At 36.4% G+C, this 13,007-nt stretch overlaps 1 protein-coding gene across 3 annotated transcripts in view; it reads left to right on the plus strand.

Moving 5' to 3' along the window:
• TMCO1 (transmembrane and coiled-coil domains 1) overlaps positions 1-13,007 on the plus strand; it is a 49,305-nt gene that overhangs the window by 30,560 nt on the left and 5,738 nt on the right. Inside the window, exon 7 of one of the 3 annotated variants that reach the window (XR_014842714.1) lies at positions 4,755-4,793. The exons of 1 other annotated variant lie outside the window; for it this stretch is intronic. The gene's annotated coding sequence lies outside the window, so the exon portion shown is untranslated. Of the gene's footprint in view, positions 1-3; positions 2,089-4,754; positions 4,794-13,007 lie in introns of those variants that run through there. One more of the 3 variants, XR_014842715.1, reaches the window with a different exon arrangement.

Here is a 13,007-nt window from a genome sequence, read left to right on the forward strand (position 1 = left end):
CAGGGATCAAACCCACATCCTCATGGTTCCTAGTCAGATTTGTTTCCACTCCGCCAGGACAGGAGCTCCAAGTTTGTTCTTTATTGCAGCTATTTAAAGGTAGAAAAGTAAAGAGTGGGGTTTGTCTTCTCACTCATTTCTTTATTTATTATACACTAGCTCCTTTTGGCACTTCAGGAATACAAGTCAACAGAATAATTTGGTGACTTTAAGTTATTCACTGTTTTTTTTTTTTAATTAAGTTATTCACTGTTGAGATGAAGTCTAGTTGTAGAATTTACATTCGAGCAACATGATCAAATGCTGATAGTGAAAAAGAAAGAGTGGTATAGGGTTTTGAGAGCCTAGAAGAGAGGCATGGCATTTAATTAGTGGGGGATGATTCAGGCAGAAACTTTGAAAGAATGAAGTGATTTTTAAGATGGGATTTTTTTTTTTAATTAAAATATAGTTGATTTACAATGTTGTGCCAATTTCTGCTGTACAGCAAAGTGACTTGGTCATACATATATATACATTCTTTTTTAAATATTCTTTTCCATCATGGTCTGTCCCAAGAGATTGGATATAGTCCTGTGCTATACAGGAGAACCTTGTTTATCTATTCTAAATGTAATAGTTTTCATCTGCTAATCTCAAACTCCCAGTCCATTCCACTCCCCACCCTGGCCCTGGCAGTCACAAGTCTGTTCTCCATGTGTGTGTCTTTTTTTATTCTGTAGATAGGTGCATTTGTACCATATTTTAGATTACACTTATAAGTGATATCATGTGGCATTTGTCTTTCTCTCTCTGACTTAATTCACTTAGTATGAGAATCTCTAGTTGCATCCATGTTGTGCATTGAGATTGGATTTTTAAAAGTAAAAGAGGTTAATTAAAGTCTCTGGCTCAAGAACCATTGATATTTCAGAGCTTGATTCAGGTTTTGAGCATACTGCCATTCAGCAGGCATTGTAGTTGGGAGGCTGACACATGCAATAAATATGAATGTGTTGATCATTTCAATGTTTGTTACATAAATGAGACCTTCAGAGTTGTTTTTCTCCTTTTTTTATTTTATTTTTTTAAATTTGCTTTTTAGGGCCGCGCCTGCTGCGTATGGTTTCTAGGATAGGGGTCAGTCACATCGGAGCTGCAGCTGCCAGCCTACACCACAGCCACGGCAACGTGGGATCCCTAACCCACTGAGCAAGGCCAGGGATCGAACCTGCAACCTCATGGTTCGTAGTCAGATTCATTTCCGCTGTGCCACAACGGGAACTCCTCTCCTTCTGAACGTTGTGTATAGCAGCAGGTTTTTTTGGTTGGTCTGGCACGTTGGAATCAATAGGAAATGGAATCATAGTTTGAAGCTCACAAAGATCTTTATGATCTTACCAGTTAATCTTTCCCTGCCTCATCTCTTACCTCATGCAACACTCTAGCCATTCTGACTTGCCTAACAGGTTCCGTGTTCCACTCACCAGACTTAGACTTTCTGTGAATGCCTTCCTTCTATCTGGATGCCTCCCACCTTCTTCTTTTGCATATAAATATAACTAAGTTTGAAGGGCTTCCTGGGATCACTTTCTGACACTTACTGCATTTTGTAGGATAGGTGTGAGAGGGACATGACCAGATGCAGAAGTACCAGAGACTATTACAATAGTCTAGCTAAAAGCCAACATGGTCTAAACTATTTCAGTGAGGAAAGGGATGCAAAGGAGGGGACAAAGTTGAGAAATGCATAGGGGTAAATCAGCAGATCTTAGTGATTGATTTAATGCAAGAGAGAAAGGAGACACTAAGGTGGTTTCTACATTATGACTTTGGTGACCAAATGCAGGGTGGGAATAGAGGAAAGAAGAGTAGGTTGGTTAGAAGACTTGCTGTTTCAGGTGCTTGTGGGGCAGCTGAGTGTGTATGTCCACCAGGAAGTTGTATTCTTGTATAGCTGAGGTGTATACTACATTTTTTGAAATGCTTTAGCATTTTTGCTTATCCACAGGTGAAAGCCAAGACAGTGACAACACAGATCTCTTTGTTGGTTTAACAGAGGTCCATCGATAACTAGAACATTTGTCTTAAACTTGATTGAATATGAAATATTAAAATTATAGCTAGAAAAAAAATGTTGATGAACTACAATGATATGTACATTCTACTTTAACAGAGAGGAATTCTATTTTAATTACATACAGATGTTACTACTTTATTTGTAATGGCTCACAATAGTGATTTTAGATGTACCATTTGCGCTGCTGCCTGTTCATTGTTACCTAGAAATCACCAAAATCAACATCTGAAACTGTAAGTTTTTTTTTTTTTTTTTTTTTTTTTTGTCTTTTTGCTATTTCTTTGGGCCGCTCCTGCCGCATATGGAGGTTCCCAGGCTAGGGGTCAAATCAGCCTACGCCAGAGCCACAGCAACGCGGGATCCGAGCTGCGTCTGCAACCTACACTACAGCTCATGGCAACGTCGGATCGTTAACCCATTGAGCAAGGGCAGGGACCGAACCGCAACCTCATGGTTCCTAGTCGGATTCATTAACCACTGCGCCACGAAGGGAACTCCTGTAAGTTTTTTTTTTTTTTTAATATTGAGACTTTAATAAACATCTTTTAGTAATTGATAGAACAAACAGATTAAAAAGGTACTAGACATATAGAAGATATAGAAGACCTGAACAACATGTAGAAGATATAGAAGACCTTAACATATAAAACTAGCAAAACCTAATAATTGCAAAATAAATGTTTTTTTTTACAAGTAACCATGAAGTACTTAGCAAAATTGATCATTACTAGCAATGAAACCATCTTAACATGTCATAGGATTCAAACAGTATTCAGCTAGTTCCCAAATCAGAATGGAATTAATCTATAAAGCAGATAAAACAAATACCTGAAAATCCCCAGATGTTTGGAAATTAAGAAACAAATTTCTAAATAGAGAAATATGCTTCATAAAGTGAATTCCAGTAAAAATTAGAAAATGTATTAAACTCAATGTGAATAAAAGAATTATATATATCTCAACATGTGAGATGAAGCACAGATATGCTTACAGAGAAATTTTAGCCTAGGGAATTCCCATTGTGGCGCAGCGGAAACAAATCTGACTAGGAACCATGAGGTTACAGGTTCGATCCCTGGCCTTGCTCAGTGGGTTAAGGATCCTGCATTGCTGTGGCTGTGGTGTATAGTCCAGCAGCTGTAGCTCTGATTCGACTCCTAGCCTGAAAACATCCATATGCTGCCAGTGTGGCCCTAAAAAGCAAAAAATAAATAAATAGATAAAATAAAAATCCTTTTCCAAAAATTACATTAACATCGGATTTAAAAAAAATTTCATTCAGTATAGTTGACTTACAATGTTGTATTAGTTTCAGGTATACAGCAAAGTCAGTTATACACATAGCCATTTCTTTTTTCCCATATAGTTAAGTAGATTTCCCTGTGCTATATAGTAGGTCCTTGTTAGTTATCTATTTTATATACAGTAGTATGTATGTGTTAATCCCATCTTCCTAATTTATCCCTCCCCTCCACAGTTTCCCCTTTGGTGACCACAAGTTTGATTTTGAAATTTGTGAGTTTGTTTCTGTTTTATAAATAAGTTCTTTTTGTATCATTTTTATTAGATTCTACATGTAAGTGATATCATATGATATTTATCTTTGATTTAGTATGCTCATACTAAGATTAGCACTTAGTATGCTAATCTCTCAGGGCCATCTGTGTTGCTGAAGATAAAATATTTCATTCTTTTTTATGGCTGAGTAATATTACATTATATCTATGTACCACAACTTCTGTACCCATTCTTCTGTTGATGGACATTTGCTTCCATGTCTTGGCTACTGTAAATAGTGTTGCAGTGAACATCAGCATACGTGTATCTTTTCAAATTACAGTTTTCCTTGGATATATACCCAGGAGTGGGATCATATGTTAGTTCTCTATTTAGTGGGTTTTTGGGTTTTTGGTTTTTTTGGCTGCACCCACAGCATGTGGAAGTTCCTAGGCCAGGGCTCAAACCCATACCACAGCTGTAACCAGAGCCACAGTAGTAACAATGCCAGATTCTTAACCTGCTGAGCCACAAGGGAACTCCTACACTTAGTTTTTTAAAGAACCTCCATACTGTTCTCTATAGTACTACACAAAATTACATTCCCACCAAGCCAAAAAAAAAATTGTTTTTGAAAGGAGTTCCTGTTTTGGCTCAGTGGCCACTATGAGGATGCAGGTTCGATCCCTGGCTTCACTCATTGGGTTAAGGATCCCAGCTGTGGTGCAGCTGGCAGCTGTAGCTCCAACTCGACCCCTAGCCTGGGAACTTCCATATGCCACAGGTGCAAGCCTTTTTTAAAAAAGAAAAAAAAAAAAAATCCCACCAACAGTATAGGAGAATTCCCTTTTCTCCATACCCTCCCCAACATTTATTGTTTGTGGACTTTTTCATGATGGCCATTCTGACTGGTGTGAGGTTTTGATACCTCATTGTAGTTTTGATTCGTATTTCACTAATAATTAGTGAAAGCACATCTTTGCATGTGCTTTTTGGCTATCAAACTTTTTTTTTTAATGAAATAAATGTTACAAATGATTATTGAGAAAGTTCATCAAGCTGATCTTTAAACTCCTTTCAAAAAATCTGATGAAGCAAAAAAAAAAAAAAAAAAAAAAGGAGTTCCTGTGGTGGCTCAGCAGAAACGAATCTGACTGGTAACCATGAGGACACAGGTTCAATCCCTGGCCTCGCTTAGTGGGTTAAGGACCTGGCGTTACCATGAGCTGTGGTGTAGGTCACAGAAGCAACCTGGATCCCGCATTGCTGTGGTTGTGGTGTAGGCCAGCAGCTACAGCCCCTAAGCTGGGACCCTCCATATGCCGAGGGTGCAGCCCTAAAAAGACCAAAAAAAATCTGGTGACGTGTATGTGTATCAATGAATTATATCAGGTTTGCCATGGTCATACAGTGATCAGCAAACTTTTTCTCTAAGTGTCTAGATGATAAAATATTTTTACATTTACTTTTCAGACCATATTGTGGCTGTCACAACTACTCAACTCTGCCATTATAGTATGAAAACAGCCTTAGACAATATGTAAATGCATGAGTGTGGCTGTGTTCCAATAAAACTTTATGTACAGAAAACAGGCAGCAGGCCAGCCACAGTCTGCAAATCCCTGAAGGTTCAGGCAGAGACTGCTACAAACTCTGCCGGTATGGCGTGAAAACAGTCCTGGACAATATGTATGTGAATGAGTGTGGCTGTGTTCCAGTAACACCTTATTTATGAAACCAGTAGACCAGCCATGCTAACTTCTGAGAACCAGAGGGTATAAAATGTGCTACAAAGTTAAAAGTAGGAATATCTACAGATACTAGACTGGTAGAGCTTAACGACATAATTGCTTATTGAATACAAAAAAGGGGAGAGGGAAGGGGCAGCACAAAAACACAGAAGAATTCAATGTGTTTGTTTACAGCCATGGAGTATGTATGCTCATATTTTTAATTTCCACTTATCCAGTTCTATACATTGAATAAGAGAAAAGTATATAGGGCTATAGTATAAGTATCCTGAGATAATAAAAATCTTGGGGAAAAAATCACTGAAATGGCCTCCTTTTATAATTAGGTGCAAAGAGTTTCTGTACTGTTTTCCACTGTTTGTTAGTTTGTATACTGGATAATTATGAATTTGTATCCAATCTGAAATAACTTTAGCTTTTGAAATATTACTATGGAATGTGTGTTTCTTTTTTTGCATTAAAATGCTTGCTTGCTCTTGCTCTTTCCATGCTTTATTTTAATTTGTTGTTTTATTTACTTTTAGGATCTTAGGTTACATGGTAGTTAACTCTACATGCCTGTGAAATCAGCCATCATAAATTGAGGCTTTCAGATTATAGAATGCAGTATGAATCCCTCAATGAGGCCATTCTTAGGCAGAGAAACAGGCCATTTGGTTTCCAGCTATACACTGAAGCATAACGTAATTTTGAGAGAACATAATGAATTGTTTTTTTTTTGTTTTGGGTTGTAAATTTGAATAGTGATTGGTCATATTCTGCCTTATAAGATTTTTTGTCTACTTGTAATTTTCATCTTTTGCTTTCCTCTCCAACTCTTTTAAGGGTTCTCAATTGCCTGTATATACTTGAAAGTTTACACCAAGAAGGCACATGTGAAACAAACAGTAGATACTGCACTTAAATATAAACTTATAAACTTGGCCAATTGAGCATACCATTTTTTACTCCCTAGAGCAAGGTATGAAAATTCATGTTTCCCCTAAGATCTTGTAGAAATGGTCAAACTTTAGGAGTTTTACCAATCTAATAGATAAGAATTGCTATCTTGTTATAGTTTTAATTTGTATTTGGATTGAGCATCTCTACTGTCTAAGAGCTGTTCATGTAGTTTTTTCTTTATTTGGTGGGTGAGACACTATGTTTTTTGCCTATTTTGCTATTAGGTTCTTGGTATTTTTATTAATTAATTAGATTTGAAGGAGATTAGCCCCTTTGTGTGATACAAGTTACAAATAATTTTTGCAAATCATCATTTTTGTTTCAGTTTTTCTTAGTGTAGTTTTTGCCATGCAAAGTTTTTAGAATTTTTTTTTTCTTTTTTGGTTTATTAGTCTCTTTTGTTTTTTGGATTTTGGTTCATGGTTAGAAAGTTCTTTAGTACTCCAAAATTACAAAGAAATTCATCCTTGTTTTCTTTTAGTAAAGAAGGTTTCATTCCTTACATTTAAGTCATGGGTTGATCCATTTGCAGTTGATACTGGTGTACCTTATTTATTCTTTCTTTGCTATCTTTTACTTTGCCAACTATAATGTGATTTTTATGAGGGAAAACATGAAAACATGGATTCATTTGAGATCATGGGTTGCCTACCTTTTTTTTTTCCCAAAGACCAAGAAGCTAGAGGGTCAAAAGAATACACTGGGGTAAATGATTATTCTTAATAGAATTGGTGTGTTTTTGAAAACAGTGAACCCCTGTCAGAAGCCTGATATTAGTATTTTCTCTGGAGGGCCTGTATGAATTGCTCTTTGAAATTTTAAAGTCTGTTCAGATCTCAGCGCAAGTGTTTGGTTGGGGTCACTCCTACTTTTTTCACATCTTGTATGATTAGGTCTTTTGGAATGCATGGGTGTCATAAGGTGGGCAGAGTCATCTGAACCCCTGGAGTAAAGGAATATGGAAGAGTAGCTCAAAACATGTGTCATGACTAATCTCAGGGTTTAAACTTGTCAGTCCAACTGCCCATGGTAGTTTTCCTGAGGAATCCTCAAAGCAATCGTTTGTTATACTCTGAAGCTACTTTCTGGTTTCCTGTGTTCAGTAATCTAGTGCTTTTAGTCTTTTGTGTTTATTGTGGTAAGGTAGACATAACATAAAATATACTGTTTAACCATCTTTAACTGTACAATTCTGTGATATTAAGTATACTGTATATTGTTGTACAACCATCACCACTGTCCATCTATAGAACTTTTTCATCTTCCCAAACTGAAAATTTGTGGCCACTGAACGCTAGATCTTTTCCCCCTCCCCTCAGTCCCTGGCAGCTACCATACTACATTCTTCCTTTGTGAATTTGACCTCGTGTAAGTAGACTCATACTTACTTTCTTTTGTGACCGGCATGTTTTCAAGGCTCATCCATGTAGCATGTGTCAGAATTTCCTTTCTTTTTTAAGGGCGAATAGATATTCCACTGTATGTATCTGCGACATTTTGTTTATTCGTTTGTCAAAGGACAATCGGACTGCTTCTTCTTTTTTGGCTATTATGAGTAATGATGCTGTGGGCATGGTTGTATAAATGTCTGAGTTCCTGTTTTCATTTATTTTTGCATAGATACCTACCAGTAGAATTGCTGGGACATACCGTAATTCTATGTTTAATTTTTTGAGGAATCAACATAATGTTTACATAGCTACTCACTATTTTACCCAATACTGTTAATCTTAAAGCTTCAGTTCACCACCAGCTTGAGATCATTTTCAAAAGAATACAAGTGATTTCTCATGCTTTTGTTTCAGTGAGTGAAAACCATAATTTCATTTAATCAGGGTTAATGTTTATGCTAAATGTGTAAGAACAAAGTGTATTTTATTCACCTCCAGCAATGGTGGAGTGGCTTTGCTTCCTTTTTTTTTTTTTTTTTTTTTTTTTTTCCTTTTTTGCCGTGCCCCCAGCATGCAGAAATTCCTGGGCCAGGGACTGAACCCATGCCACAGCAGTGACATGGCTGGATCATTTAACCACTAGGCCACCAGGGAACTCCTGGTTTTGCTTGTTTTAATGGGGAAGGCTTCACACAGTAAATTAGAATATAGCATCTAGGAGAGTGAGAAACATTTTATTAATATCTTTAAAGTGTCAGTTTAATTGCTGGAGTAGATATTTTTATCACAAGCTTTCCAGAATTTATTTTTTTCTTTTCTTTTCTTTTTTCTTTTTCTTTTTTTTTTTTTTTTAGGGCGTCACTCACGGCATATGGGTTTCCATGCTAGGGGTCAAATCGGAGCTGCAGCTGCTGGCCTACACCAGAGCCATAGCAGTGCCAGATCCAAGCCGCATCTGTGACCTATGCCGCAGCTTGAGGCCACATCGGATCCTTAACCCAGTGAGCAAGGCCAGGGATCGAACCTGCCTCTTCATGGATACTAGTCGGATTCTTAAGCTGCTGAGCCACAACCGGAGCTCCCCAGAATTTATATTTTTAATATCTTTTATCTGTGAAAGATTATGACTACATTTGCAAGTGTAAGTTAATAACATCTCTATGGTATTAACCAGAATCCACTTCTTTCACTAAATGGTATAGTGTAATTAAATCAGCTAGCTCTAGTCCCTTCATGACATCATGACAGTAACCCAAGCACACACATGCTAAATAGATAAATAGATAAATAAATAGATATAGATTTTAAAAGTATCACTTTAAGAACAACTTCTAACTTTATCATTGTCATGTGACTATCATAACATAAGATGGAGGTATAATATTAGACTGAATTAAGGTATTTTTGCCCCTGTCTATAAGAGAACTTATTTTTCAAGGAGAAGCAGAAACTATGCTGATCATATACTAAATTTTAAGACACATTCCTACTTCAGAATCTTTAAAATGGTAGAGAGCAAGGAGGAATGCATTATACTGTTGAGGAAATACAGTATTTGGAGGTAAAACGCCAAAGTTTGATTCTTATTGCCACTTACTGGCTGAGTGTCTTTGGGGAAATTATAACCTCTCAGAGTCTCAGTTTTCACAAAGGTGAAAAGGGGTTTAGTGTACAAACTCACCGCATTATGATAATCAGATGACAGTGGTATAGGAAGTTAACCGTTGTTCTTAAGGAGATACTTTTTTTTTTTTAACCAATTAGCGCCTATCCCCACCCTTGGGGTATTTTTAAAATGAGTATTTTTTTCTTAGCCCAAGATGGTTTTTTTCCCCCACAGGTTGAAACATGGCGATATGTCATATTAACTGAAAATAAATCTAATTACCTTTCCTCATTTTATCTTTCTCCTTTTGTTTACTTCCTTAATATGTAGTGATCAGTGATTAGCTGCCTTGACCTTCACATCACTATTTCCTTTGTGTGAATTTGTAGCAACGGAAATGGTAGGTCTGCCAGCTTTTTTCAGAGGTGTTAAGTTAGTCCGGGGTAGTGGTGGAATTTAAGAACAAAAGGAAATTTTCTTAACTCCTAAAATTAAGAGACATGCTTTTTTATCTTTTCCTTTTCTTATTGTGAGTCAGTAGTGATTGAATAAATAGTCGTCTTCTCTATAGAAAGTGCTCTAAATCTTAGAGCAAATACAAGCAAACTAATCTGGTAAATAACTAAGGGAAAACTGGTCTATTCTTATAAATTTATGTGATAGTAAAAGCTTTGCACAGAATTCTCTTTGCTTTGAAAGCAAAAAGGATTAATGGTTCTGAGAAAAGTGGAAGAGTTTCTTACCTTTTTTTTCTTTTGTTATCCGCAACTTTTTTTTTTGGCTACATCTGCAGCATATGGAAATTCCCGGGCCAGGGATCTAATTCAAGCCATAGCTTCTACCTATGCCACAGCTACAGCAATACCAGATCCTTAGCCCACTGCAACAAAAGCGAGAACTCCTGTCGTCTGCATCTTGATATATAACTTTATGGATGTAATGACTATAACTTGAAGAAGTCGATGAGAATTTGTCAATGTCTCCTTCAGCAGACGTATGTGATAAAAATAAGTAAATTTTATTTTTTTTCTCATCCTTTTGGCTTTCCCAGGAAAAGGAATTTTGGTATGGCTTATATATCTGTAAAAACAGGTTCTAATTATGTCATGTCAGGATATCTTAAAGTGATCAAAATGATAGAAGGTCCAGATAGATGCCTGCCATCTCCTGCATCTCATTATTAATTTATGTTACATTATTTAAGGATTAGAACTTAATTCCAGCATAGCTCATCTGTAAGTAAGGTATTTTCATTTGTAGTATTTAACTTCAAATCGGAGAATGCATGATTCAGAAAGTGATAAAACTACTGAGAAGAACAGGTTATTCAGGCATGAGTATAATCTGATCCCCTTGAATTATTTCAGTGCGTGAGTTCAAGGCTTTATTAAGAATATTCCTGTCCTTGCTGGAGATTGATTCAAGTCCTCATACTATGCCAGGAATTTTTCTTTAATTCTAAGAATGTAAGAACAAAAAAAGTGATTTCCTCTATACGCTTATGGAACTCACAGTTTATGTGGGAAGACAGACCCATTAAGTAATAGTAGAGTGTGATTGATGCCCTTTGTGTATATGTGCTTGCACAAAATGGTGTGGGGCGGGGTGGTGGGGATTGGGGGAATGTGCTGTAAAAGTAAAATGGCTTCAAGAATTAGTTCTTCGAAACTAAGATTTTATATAAGGGGACCATTTAATTTGTATCTTGAAGGATGAATGGGGATTTCCAGTCGTATCAGAATATTAGCGTAGAATGAGAAAAGTCATAGAGGCTTGAAAGTGTGGGATGAATATAGAGACCACTGAGTTGAGAATTGTTGGTGGAATGTAACAGGAGATGAAGCATGTTACTGCTTAATGACAGTCTGTGCCTCACAGTATAGTGTTAAGTGATTACTCTGCTTCTTTCCATGTGTTTTTTATAGTGCAAGTCTGTTAGTGGCACATTCTCTTAATCTTCGTTTAGCAAAAAATATTTTATATTTATTTTTGAAGGTTATTTTCATGGGATATAGAATTCTAGGTTGACTCTTTTTTTTTAATCCTTTAAGCATTTTAAAATGCCTTTCCACTATCATCATCATCTTCTTTCCACTGTTTTCATTGTTTCTGATGAGAAGTCCTTCATATCTTTGAATCCCTGTAGATAATGTGTCACTTTTCTCTGGTTGCTTTCAGATGTTTTTTTTCTTTAAGTTTGGTTTTTAGCAATTTGAGTATGATGTGCCTAGGATATTTTTTAAAAATTATCCTGCTGGAGCTTATTGTTTTTATAAAATCTGAGAAAATTTCAGCAATTATTTCTTCAAATATATTTTTTTCTGCCCCATCCTTTCTTCTAAAGATTCCATTTACATATATGTAAGACCAATAGTCTTATTGGTATTGTCCAATAGGACACTGAGTGTTCAATTTTTAAATTTTATTTATTTATTTATTTATTTTTGTCTTTTTAGGGCTGCAGTTGTGGTGTATGGAAGTTCCCAGGCTAGGTGTCGAATTGGAGTTGTAGCTGCTGACTTTTGCCACAGGCATAGTGCCACAGCCTCGCCAAATCCAAGCCTTATCTGGAACCTACACCACAGTTTATGGCTATGCCAGATCCTTAACCCACTGAGCAAGGCCAGGGATTGAACCCACATCTTCGTGGATACTAGTCAGGTTCATAAGTGCTGAGCCACATCGGGAACTCCTGAGTGTTCAGTTTTTTAAAGTCTTTTTTTCTGTGTTCTTTAGATAGGCTAATTTCTAGTAATTTGTTTTCAAGTTCACTGATTCCTCTTTCACCTGTTTCATCATCTTAACTCATCCAGTGATTTAAAATTTTTGACTGTAGTATTTTTTAGCTCCAGAATTTCCATTTGGTTCATTTTGGCTTTTCTCTTTCCCTGCTGAGATTTCCTATTTGTTCATTTATTATGAAACATATATATATTTTTTTATATCCTTAAGCATAGTTACTTAGCTGCTTTACAAATTCTTTGAACTGATTCTAATGTTTGGATCATCTCAAGGTTGAACTGTATCTGTTGCCTGTTCCCTTTAGTATTTTCCTTGGTATGTCTTGGATTATATCTTGGGCATTGTGAATGATAGGCTGTAGAGATTATAGATTCTGTTATTTTAATAAGTGGGAATTTTTTTGTTTGTTTAAGTGTGCAATTAAGTTGGCATTCAGACTCCAAAGTCTTTCTTCTTTGTGGTATGCAACACCTGAAATCTCACTTATTTTAGTTTTAGCTCGGCTGTCTGAAGGCAAGTCTCATGCATGAATGGTTTAAGAGTCAGCCAGGGATATGGGTGGAGTTTAGATGTAGAATTTTAAACTACCCAGTGGTAGCTCTCTATTTTCCAGAAATTTTTTCCCCTTGATTTTCAGGTGTTGTAGTTGACCTAAATCCTGTCGTTTGGTTCTTCAAACCAATAAGGCTACGGTTTCATTCTGAGTTTTGGATACCCCTCACAGTGTCATCTGGGTTCTACTATCCATTGTGAGATTTATAAGTATAAAAAATTTTTGTCTTCATACACAAAACTAAAATTCAGAACATTTTTCTTGACTGACTGAAAACGTCACTTGATTCCCTAATCCCTTCAAAAGAGACCTTAATTACAAAAGAGGCCTTTGGACAACCCAGGACTGAAAAATTCATTTAGCTTTACAAAGGAAATGGGGTTACTCAGGTGCAGATTTGATGTGCTCATCTTCTTTTCAGAATTTTGATTTCCACTATGCAAGAATATGTGTTGAAGTCTGCAAT

Source organism: Sus scrofa, chromosome 4, assembly GCF_054392235.1.
Source record: "Sus scrofa isolate SSC_HxYL_T2T_F1_AM1 chromosome 4, Sscrofa_HxYL_maternal_Yorkshire_Landrace_v2.0, whole genome shotgun sequence".
Taxonomy (NCBI): Eukaryota; Metazoa; Chordata; class Mammalia; order Artiodactyla; family Suidae; genus Sus; species Sus scrofa.